General features: G+C 42.7%; 2 long non-coding RNA genes across 2 annotated transcripts; one reads left to right on the forward strand and one right to left on the reverse strand.

Moving 5' to 3' along the window:
* Nucleotides 1–5,118: 5,118 nt before the first annotated feature.
* LOC147654730 (uncharacterized) lies at nucleotides 5,119–6,514 on the reverse strand. The gene is made up of 3 exons (XR_015283016.1): nucleotides 6,375–6,514; nucleotides 5,835–5,887; nucleotides 5,119–5,718 (listed from the first exon to the last, which is right to left on the reverse strand). It is a non-coding gene; the product is annotated as an uncharacterized LOC147654730 (long non-coding RNA).
* Nucleotides 6,512–8,928, forward strand: LOC147654731 (uncharacterized). The gene is made up of 2 exons (XR_015283015.1): nucleotides 6,512–7,586; nucleotides 7,670–8,928. It is a non-coding gene; the product is annotated as an uncharacterized LOC147654731 (long non-coding RNA).
* The last annotated feature ends 1,658 nt before the right edge of the window (nucleotides 8,929–10,586 follow it).

Raw genomic sequence — 10,586 nt, forward strand, 5'->3', positions numbered from 1 at the left:
TGGTGGGCAGGAGCATCCGGGTGTCACAGTAGCGGGAGCATGGTGCAGAGGAGGGCTGGGTGCGGGGAGACGGAGAAAAGCCCAAAACAAGATGAGCGTGGCAGCTGTGTCAGTGGCTTTGTGCTCTGCTGTGCTCATGACCAAAGAGTACAGCCCTACCTTGGTCACCCTCCTACTCACTGTCGTGATCAAATTCAATTCGCTATTACCAGAAATTACATAAAAAATGACCCCAAAATCCCTTCTAAAACATGAGGGGCTTGAGACCAGTGGGGGCTCCCTTCCCCCTCCCTCAGCATTTAGCCAAAGTGAGCGAAAGAAGCACTACAGGAAAATTGAATTTCTCTGCAGATACCCTGTAGCTTTATAATCAGGATGCACCCTCTTGCACGATATTATTTGCACGGTTCAGCTGTGTGTCACACGCCTTGGCTTTTGTTTGTCTCTTCCCGTGAGCGGTGAGGTGTACGACACCTCTGCAAAAGCCCATCTGCAGAAGGCAGCTTTCCGAGGCCGGTAGAGATGGTAGCCAATGCTCTGGGAAAGAGCCAGCTCAGATGCAATAATAATGTGATGTTTCACTGGCTGAGGACAGTAGCTCCTGCTATTCTGCTGACAATTGGCAGGTATGCAGCTCTACACATTATGCATTTCTGACATGGCAAAGGCATGCCAATTTTTCCAAAAAGGCATGGCGATTTGGACTTTGGACTTCAAATATCATAAGCATTTTGTTCCCTTATTTTAATCTAGGTTGCCATTTGGTGTAGTTGTCTTTGTGCTCAATACAAGTTTACTTGTGAAGTTTATATTGCCATTTTGAGATGATAGCACTGAGTCCACAAATTCTTTTAAAAGCTACTTCATCTTCAAAGGAAACACCCCAAAAATCCTGTACATATTCCAAAGCTTTGTAGAATGTATGAGAGGCTCTGGAGAGACCTAAATAATAGGGACCATTTTCTATCTAGATATGTTTGGACATTCCTTTATAGAGCATGTGGAAATATATTCCATTTTCAAATAGATACACCCTCCTCCTGTAACATGAGTCAAGAGGAGAAAGCCCACACAGTTGTTTTGGTTACTTAGGAACTTCCATGCCTGATTAATCAGTTTCTCTCCTCTGCTTCGAGGAACCTAATTGAACTTGTCATTTTATTCCTCTGAAATGTACTCGAAGATTCAAAAAATTCTGGCATTTCTAATATTTATTTTCCACACTTCAGTTGCCAAATGTACCTCCCTTGGGGATATTACAGATTGGCTTCCATGTTAGCTGAGATGATCCTGTACATTCTCTGGTCCTTGCCTATGGGAAATGGAGCATCTTCTGCTCTTTTGGTGCAGTTTGGCAGGAACTGAGCCCATTCCTATACCATGGTGCTTTCTGTACCAGCAGCGCATCTTCTTCTCTTGCTCCCACAATATCTTTTCCCTCCAGCATCTTCCAATTACAGTATTCCTTCCATTACCATTAAATTTAATATAATCCATCAAATAGTCCCACAGGGGATATCTTTCACTTTGGATTTATCTGCTAATAGACACATGGTAGCAGATGATCTCTCTTCTCTCTCTTTTTTTCTGTGAGATTATTAATTACCAATGCAATTTTATCACAGAAACCTGGCAGTCTCCAAACATAGTTTCCTATCTTCCTGTTTCGTTTGAATTTCTCCAGTGTAAATTACTACTTCACAGTCCTGGTTTCTATAGGTGTCATTTCATTCCAGAATAATTCATTAAAAAACAGAAATCAATTATGTTATTGGTGTGTTTCTTCATCCTTAGCTCCCCATTCATTGTTTGATCTATTCTATTTGGTGCATTTATACACTCATTTTTCACCAGTTTATAAATGTTGCAGTTGGAGACTTGGATCAAATTCTCAGCTATAGGCACAGGGCTCCCATCTAGATGAATAGCTTTTTAGGTTTAAGGCCAGAAAGAAACATTAAAGCATCTGTTCTTATTTCCTGTGTATCACAGGCCATTACATCTCACACAATTACCCATGTATTGAACCTAATAGCTTCTTTGGCTAAAGTACCTCTTCTAAAAAGGCACCCAGCCATGATTTGAAAGTCCCCAGAGAGAGGAATCCACAGCTTCCCTTGAGGATTTGTTCCAGTGTTTAATTAACCCCACTCTTAAAAATATATGGCTTATTTCCCATTTTAATTTGCCTGGCTTCAGCTTCCAGTCACTGGTTTTTGCTATACATGTTGCTGCTGGTTAGAGAGCCTGACAGTAGCTATAGGTATTTCCAGGACAGTTATCTTTCAGTCTTCTCTTTGACAAACCCCCAAATGTTACACTAGGTATCTATAGAAAAATGGATCCTCAAGGCATTAAGTCATTTCTATGGCTTTTTTGGAACCCTTTTCAAATTTCCCTCACAAGAAATAACATTCGTGTGTCTGGTCGTGATCTGCAGGAGGAAACCCTGCTCTCTTCTCCTCAGTCCAGGCGCCATCAAGACATGGTCATACATAAATACACACTTGGGCCCAGTCCTGGGAGGTGAGCTTTCTCAATCAGTCCAGCACAGCCTGAAAATTAAGTCTCGTCCTTCCCAGGACAAGGAGGCTCTGGACAGTAACACAATCTTTATCCAGATGCATGTCCTCCCTCCTGCCCTCCCAGCCCATCAGGAGATTGGAAAGAAAGGTCATGCTGCTTCATGGTCCCTTGGCCGAGGTGGCAGGCACCCACCATGGAGAACCTCTTTTGGTTTTTTGTGTTGCATTTTTCTCCACCAAGAACTGGCAATGTCTCTGCAAATAATGGTAGTTCCAGAGAAGAGGCTTTTGAGTGGCCACTCCCAGTTGGTGCTTGGGCAGGGCAGATGCAGCTACTGAACATGTGCCCTGATGTACCTAGCCTGTCCAGACCTAATGTTTATTTTTATTAGTGATAAGTTGCTGTGAGTGTCTCTAAATGTCTCTTCTAGATAATGAAAGCTTTGCTTCAAAAAACAAGCAGCAAATAGCTTTAAGGAAGTTTTATGACCAGACTGGGAAGTGCTGTTGGTTTTGCAGCTTGTGGACCCCAAGGAGATGTGAGAGCTTGAAGCACTTTGCATCAGGCTCAGGCTGCCTCAGTTCCATCTGTGTTTAATTAAATCCTGGCCAGCCAGTGATACCCATCATTGTGCCTGCTGCAGAACACAGTGCAGCTGCTGCAGGAGGTGAGACCTGCCTGCAGCCTAAGACAAAGGACAGGTGGCTGAGGCAGCTGTCCCTTGTCCACCTATTCAGCCCAGAACCAGGGTGCCACCTCAGAGCTCCTATTTAGGTGCACGTAAGCCTTTATGCTCCATAATGGAGGTATTAATGGTGGTTGCTAAAGATTTTAAGTGCCTTTAGAAATTAGATGCTGTCAAACCATGCTGAATTAATGAGGCTTAGGATGCCTGGCATATGGTGGGATTTAGATCTGCTTATGGCTCATGGCAGCACAGGACAAGGAAAGCATCACACTGAGTTGCCTGTACAGGGATGCACAGCCCCAGCCCTGTACCTGCACCTGCTGTGCAGTGTTTCATGGCATTCTCTTCCAGCATGCATGCAGGGATAGTGACTGGCCACTGTTCTTCCACCTGTGCCAGCCAGCACTGAGAAAGTGCTTTGACTGTGTTCTTTCAGCTTCATTAGCAGACTCCATATATGCATCCCCAGCCAGGAAATCAAAGGCAGCAAATAAATTCAGATTTTCAAAACAAAGATCCTGTGAGGAGCACTGGAAAAGGTTGTTTGGAGGCTGCTGAGGACAGTGGGGAAGGAAGAGGAGATGCTTAGTGCTGTGCGAGACTGATCTGAGGCTGATGGCTTGTCATCAGCCTCAAGGTTTGTTTTTAATCTTGTAGCCACACCAGAGGGGTTGATATTCCAGTTCCATTACCAACTCTCCCCTAGATCCCTGAGTTCATGGATATATTAGAAATGCTTGTGCTAAGTGATAGTCCTTAGATATTGCTCTTCTGCAGACCTCATGGCCATACTGTGAGATTCTCCCTTTGGGAATGTGGAGGGGGGAAGATGAGGCAGGGAAGAAGCTTTTTTGATGTTGAAACATTTTGTTTTTCAGAGAGGGGGGATAGCTATTTATTTATTTTTGATGGAGCCAGGACAAACCATTTGTTTGATGGATTAGGCAGTTTTAATATGTCAGGTTGCCTAGGGTACAGGCCAGGCAGGTTAGCTGAAGCAATTGTCTCTATACAAATGGAAAGAATAATGTCCTGAAAAGGCAGCATTAAGGGTTCTGCTCTCTCATCTGCAGACTATTCCACAATACTTACCCTTTAAATCCCATTCGAGCCTCTTAAGGAGACCTGAGTTAGCAGTGAGAAGTAAAGGCTTCTGTGGCCTTTTAGCTGCAGACTAAATACTGCTTTAATAATGCAATCATGTGTTTTTTCCCCTCATAGGAATTATTTGATAAAGGCTGAGAGTTTTGGTGGGGATTTTTGGTTTTTGGGTTATTTTTTTTTTGTAGGTTTGGTTTGTTTCGGTTTTTGTTGGTTTAATTTTTATTATTTTTTTTGTGCTGTTGCAAATACCTCAAGCCTCTATTACTATGAGTTGCCAGGTGTAAGTGCAATATAAGTAAAACCAGACCATTTACTCAGTGACTTGCAAAGGGGAATATTACGAATCTAATCCTCTTTGGCTAGAAAGCTCATACATTACTGGCAATGTCTGGCTCAGTTTAGGGTAGGGTGGCTCAAGGGTACACAAGGTACATGTCAATGTGAGGAGAGGTACAGTCTGGACTGCCAGGAATGATGATGACTACCAGCTTCCCATGTGAGTATCTGTACCCCAGGGAAAATGTGGGGTGCTTTGCCCTCCTCTGAAAGGATATGGTTGCAATTACTTTTGGGTAGTAAACACATCCATGGCTCAGCAGTGTGGCTGACTCATGCATGATTTGCCTCTATTGCTCTGCTTGTGGATGTGGTGGAGCTCTTCTAATTTACAGCAGCTTCCCCTCCTGTTTTATTTACCAACTCAGCCTTTAGAGAAGATTGACTTTTTTGATTCAGAACTAGGCAGTTTCTTTTTTTTTTCCTTAACAATACAGGACTGTGTAATCAAAGTTTGGCTTGTATTTTTTCTAAGAGTGAACATTTCCCAAGTGCTCGTCATTGATAGGGATTCAATTAAATTTGAGGAATGAAAAGACACCAAGTGCTCCTGCTGCTGAAAAGGTTGTGGTGGTTGTCATGCCTGAGTGCTGCAGATGCACCTGAAACATAGTTTTTCTTCCACAACTACCCTCCAACTGGCCAGCAACTCCTGCAAAGCATCTCAGTGCCTCTCTGCAGTGATGAGAAACACGCTGCTTCAGTTCCCAGTAACTTACTGCTTTGATTCCCCATAGTGACCCCCTGGAGCAGGCAGCAAGAGGAGTTTGCCCCAGAAGAGGTGGCCACTTGTGCCAAGTGGCGCTCACCCTGTGACCCAAGGGCTGCTGCAGCATCACCTCACTCACCCTGGCTGCCCTGGGACGTTGTGTTCCAGTGTGAAAAGGCATTCACCAGCCCATGCCCAGAGCATGAGCAGAGCCCATCAGCCATGTGGCTGGGTGCTGGACTTACCTGTTCTGCCCATTCCTCTGGTGGGAACTTTGCCTATCAAGGACACAGACACAGTCCCTACAGTTTTGGTGCTCCAATGGGCTCTGAAACTCAAGTTTCCCTCAGAGCTCCTGTTTGGAAATGCAGAACATTTTTAGATTATTCTGCCAATGAAAAACAAGAACCTGAAAGTCCCACTGCAGGCTCGGTACTGCAGGAAGCAGGTTTGATGGAGCTGTCGAGTTACCTGCGTGACAAATTTTGCTCCAGTTTCCAGCTCTGAAACCCAGGTCATGTAGTCTGGACATGATTTGGCAGGCATAGTATGTCCAAAACAGAAAAAAAAAAAATAATTTTTTTTTAGCTGGATCAGTTCAGCTGGATCTGACTCACCAGGCAGGCATGCAAGCACTTGTGCTGGCACTGTGGAGGTGGCAGCACAGAGAGAAAGAACAAACTGCCAGAGGGCATGGGACCACAGAAAATGTACATCAGCCCATGTTCTCATGCCTTGCCATTGTTCACTTTTCTGGGAAAAACACTTTCCTATTCATTCCCACCTCCACACTGCTCTCTAGAAGGCAAGTGACATATTCTTTTTTGAGATTGCAGTCTACACTTTCCTGGTCAGCAGAGGGGTTTAAGCCTCGCCAGGGGCCAACTGACACAGCAGCTAAGATTAGATCTCAAATAACTATTTGAAAACCTTGTGTAATCACCAAGAAAGGGCAAAGAGCTAAAGCATAAGCATAGAGCAGCACTAAGTTTCAATGCCCCTCTGTCCTACCTTATGACAGCCAGTAGCTTCATCATGTCTGCGACACTAAAACAGCATCTGCAGTGGCCAGTGTTATTTTGAATGAGTTTTAAAAGAACTGAAATGATGGACACTCACTTCAAATCAGGGCTAAATGTCTTGGATGAGAGAACCTAACAGTTCTCTCAACAGCTTATATATCTGTTTAGGAGGTCAGCTGTTGGTCCCTGTATTTTCCTTTCAGCACCAGCTGCAACCACTTGCATTGGCATTGAGTGAGACAACTCAGCCTTCAACTCAGCTAAAGTAGTTCCTCAGCTTTCCCAGGGGAAGATGAGATGAATTGTTTACCTGCATATATCACTTGCATAGAAAAGTATTTGGGCTAAATGACTAATTTATTGGTGGACAATGTGGCCTTTTTTGAGTCCTTAATGACATTTTGCTGTTAAGCTATTCTTACTGCAATCTTTCTGTTAAGAACAGTAGATGTGTAGTTTTTTTATTGTATGCATATATCCACATTTTGGTCAGCTTCAGGATTCTGAGTGAGGAACTCCAAAGTTGAAAGTGGAAGCTTTTCTTAAACACCAACTTGAGGTCTGAAGCCCAACATTCAAGAGAGGCACAATTCACCCTCAGCACAGGCAGGAAGCAGCCAGGTCCCTTTCCAAGTGCCTTGCCATGGGCACTAACCCTGGGCTACAGCAATTTTTCACTGGGCTCCCTGCCAAGGAGCCCAGCAACTGCTGCCACAGAGGGAGAAAAGCAGGACTTTGGATATAGAGCTTTCCTCCCCCTGTGACAGTGTCCACCCAGCATCTCCCAAGCTCTCAGGGGCTGCAGCCCAGAAGACTTTGCTCTTTTTTAATCAGCTCCTAGGCTAGCTATGAAGTAGCACATCCTCTCTTTGCCTCCTTGTCCAGATCAGCATTTCACATTCCCTGGATGCCCTGAACATGCTGCAGCAGGCAGTTCAGCAACACCAGTGGCCACATGCAGAGAGATTGTTTCTCCTTCTGCCAGAGCTATTGGGTTTTGCAAGTGCTATAATAAGAATAAATAAAACACCTGACGCCTTGAGAAATAAATAGGAAAAGATAAGGAGGCAGATAACTGTAGTTTTCATGACTGAGAGTATTACTCAATTTAGACATTAGCATTCGAGCTAAAGCTTTAAACTTTGGCTTTACTGAGCATGCCTGTTACTAATTTTGCCTACTCAGACTGCATTGGTAGCAGGTAGGTGTGTAATTTTAAAATGGCTTTGAATTATTTTACACGTTAAGCATTGCAGAGACAGTTATTATATTTTTTTTCCCCAGGCAGCTGATGAAAAGGTCTTACAGGATTTATTACTACCCTTCTGAAGGCTTGGGAGGAGTGTTTACTGGATGGATCCATAGCCTGTTTAACTTCCCATATTCCTCTATTAAAATGATACCTTTAATCCTTGTTCTGTAACTAAGAAATGACACACAGCAGATCCCCATCTCTGATTCATTACACTGCAAAGTCTTAAATCCTTTCTCTTCAGAGTTTCAACCAGAGAAGATTATTCTTCACCCCTGTTGATGTGTTTTCAGCTGTCAGCCAGGTCACAGCAACCATCTTTCTGGAGGGAACAGACAGCGTGGAGGAGTCCCCAGAGACTCTCACGGCATTACGCACACAGCAGCTCCGGGAACAGCCTGGCACAAACAAGGACCAGGGAGTTTCCAGCTCCCTTTCCTTATCCCTCTCTTCAGCTAGATGGAAAGTGGAGTATCCCTGCTGTGCTAAGCCCTGGGAGGACTTTCAGTGAGTTCCACAGGGAAAAAGGAGAAATGGTTCATGTAACAATGCTGGGACTCAATCCATCCAGATACAGCTTCAAATGGCAGGAGAGGCTTCCCTTTCATGGAAACAGTGGTTGTGACATTGTTTCCCATAATAATATTAAAAAATATTATTAATATCATTAAAATAAAACAAAAAAAAATAGGTAGAGATACTACTTTATTTTGGGGAAAGATATTCAATGAGTGTTTTCACCATGCATACACATATGTGAGAAGGAAAGAAAGCAGCATCAAAACAGTACCAGCACATGCAGCCAGGCAGCAACTCTGTCAGCTTTACTGAGAGCAGCTTTGTTCATGATGTTCTCCACCCAATCTGCACACATATGGGTAAATAAATTCCTTCACTCACATGACAAGTCCATTGAACTCCTGACAGACTTTACGATTCTGCATTGACCCACCAAAATTCAAAATAGATTTTCTTGGAGGTAAAAAACCCCAATGAACATAGAGGCTGTTATCTATTCTGTCCCATCTTTGTTTTAATGTCAGTGAAAATGCAAATACACTGGAGAATAAAATTGCACTTTCCAAATGCACACTGATAGCCCAAAAACCTGGGGTAAGATACAATTTCTGCTGAAGTCAATAAAAATTCTGAGGGACTTTATGGAGACAGGATTCAATACCTTAAAATGCTTTAGCATTAAAGTGACTGCTGCTCTAAATACAAAAGATGATTTATTGGAAAGCAATACCAGGACATGTCATACCTCATCATTAAGATTACCTTGGGTTTATTATCACTTTTCCTCCTAACTGAACTTCAAAGATCAGTATTAGATGGCTGCTCATCTTAAAGGAGTTCTGTAAAAGGCAATTTTGCTTCATATTTTGTGCTGCTATTTAAAGAAAATTCTTTATACTGATTACCTAAAAAGACCAATGGAAAAAAACCAGAATGGAGGAAGACATATATTCTAAACAGTTAGATATACTCCCCACCCTATACTTTCTTAAACACAGAAAAAAACATTTTTGCTCTTCTATTATAAACTGTTCCCCGATATGATGATTTAATTTTACAAGCCAAATCTGGATTTTCATTGAAGACAAAGCACTAAAAAACCCTAACCCAATAAACCAAACAAACTGAAGATGTTTTATTGGTGATGTGTGTGCATGATGATATTGTGACTTCTTAAAACAGCTGTCAGCAAAGCAGAGACAATAAGAGATGCTAATGGCTGAAACTATGATGGCACTTTTTGCCTGCATGTTTCCTAAGCTAGTGTGGGAAAGCAGTTGCTTGGAAAGCTGTCATTATTTCCTCTTGTGCTGTTCAGAACAGACTTAAAAATACAGTGAGATGTTACTGTCAAGAGGATCTGTTGGTTTGTGGCAGCATAACCCTTGTTTTCCAATGACCATGGAAATACAGAGGGAATTGTCTCCTGGCTGCTTTGAAAGTAACAGCTTTTAGCAGTAGTATTCAGATTTCATTTAAATGTAGTATGCAGCTAAAGATTACAGTAAGAGCTAATCTTTTATTTCTAGTTGCTTTTGCTTTGCCAAGACTTTCCCAATTCACCAGTGACCCAATTTTTAAAAGTAAAAATATTGTGACACAACCATGATCCCAAGCCTTGGCAGTGTGAGGTTCATGTTTGGACTTGATGATCCTAGAGGTCTTTTCCAACCTAATTCCATGATTCTGTGACACGCTCACTTTATCCCCTAAGGATGTTTTCAAACCACAGATGTGAAGAAGGAAAATTGCCCAAGTAACATGAATCTGAGATTAAGTCATATGGAAAACTGATCCTCTGAAATAGGCAGGGACCTTTCTACAGCATTTAGTGGGCTTTTTCTACCCTTCCTTCCATATGTGGATGAGCAGCAGTGGGAGCACTTTAATGTGATTCATAGGCAGTGGCACGGCTGAGCCTGCTCTCTCTGCACAGCTTCGATGAATCCCTCCTGGACCACTTCATCATCCACTCCCTACACCCATCAACTCTGTCCCAACTGGCACTGGCCAAAACTAGACTAACTCTTTCTTTGTCTCACATCCCTGATTACATTTACAACCCCCAATAACTAATTTAGGTTGTCACTGCTGCTGGCCGCACTGTTTTAATTTGTATTCCACTCTTCTGTTCTTTTGTGTTTTGTTTTTCTCAACTACATGAGTTTGTCTTAATCTCACATCTTCGAGCTAACGTGCATCTGAGGAAGGCAAAAGGAATTTATTGCATTTGGCTAATAAAGGGGAGGAAAGGGGAAATTGCCTACATTGCCTACATAATGAAGGAGATGCAGTTTTAACTGTCGTTTCTCTTGTCTCCATAGTACTGGATACACAAATATAAAATACATGATCTACCTCCTCCTTCAAGCATATCAACGTACAATTAAAACCCACAAAGCTTGACAACCTGTTGTCAAGTTGTTTAAG

The sequence above is a fragment of the Cyanistes caeruleus genome, chromosome 2 (genome assembly GCF_971803275.1).
Source record: "Cyanistes caeruleus chromosome 2, bCyaCae1.hap1.1, whole genome shotgun sequence".
Taxonomy (NCBI): Eukaryota; Metazoa; Chordata; class Aves; order Passeriformes; family Paridae; genus Cyanistes; species Cyanistes caeruleus.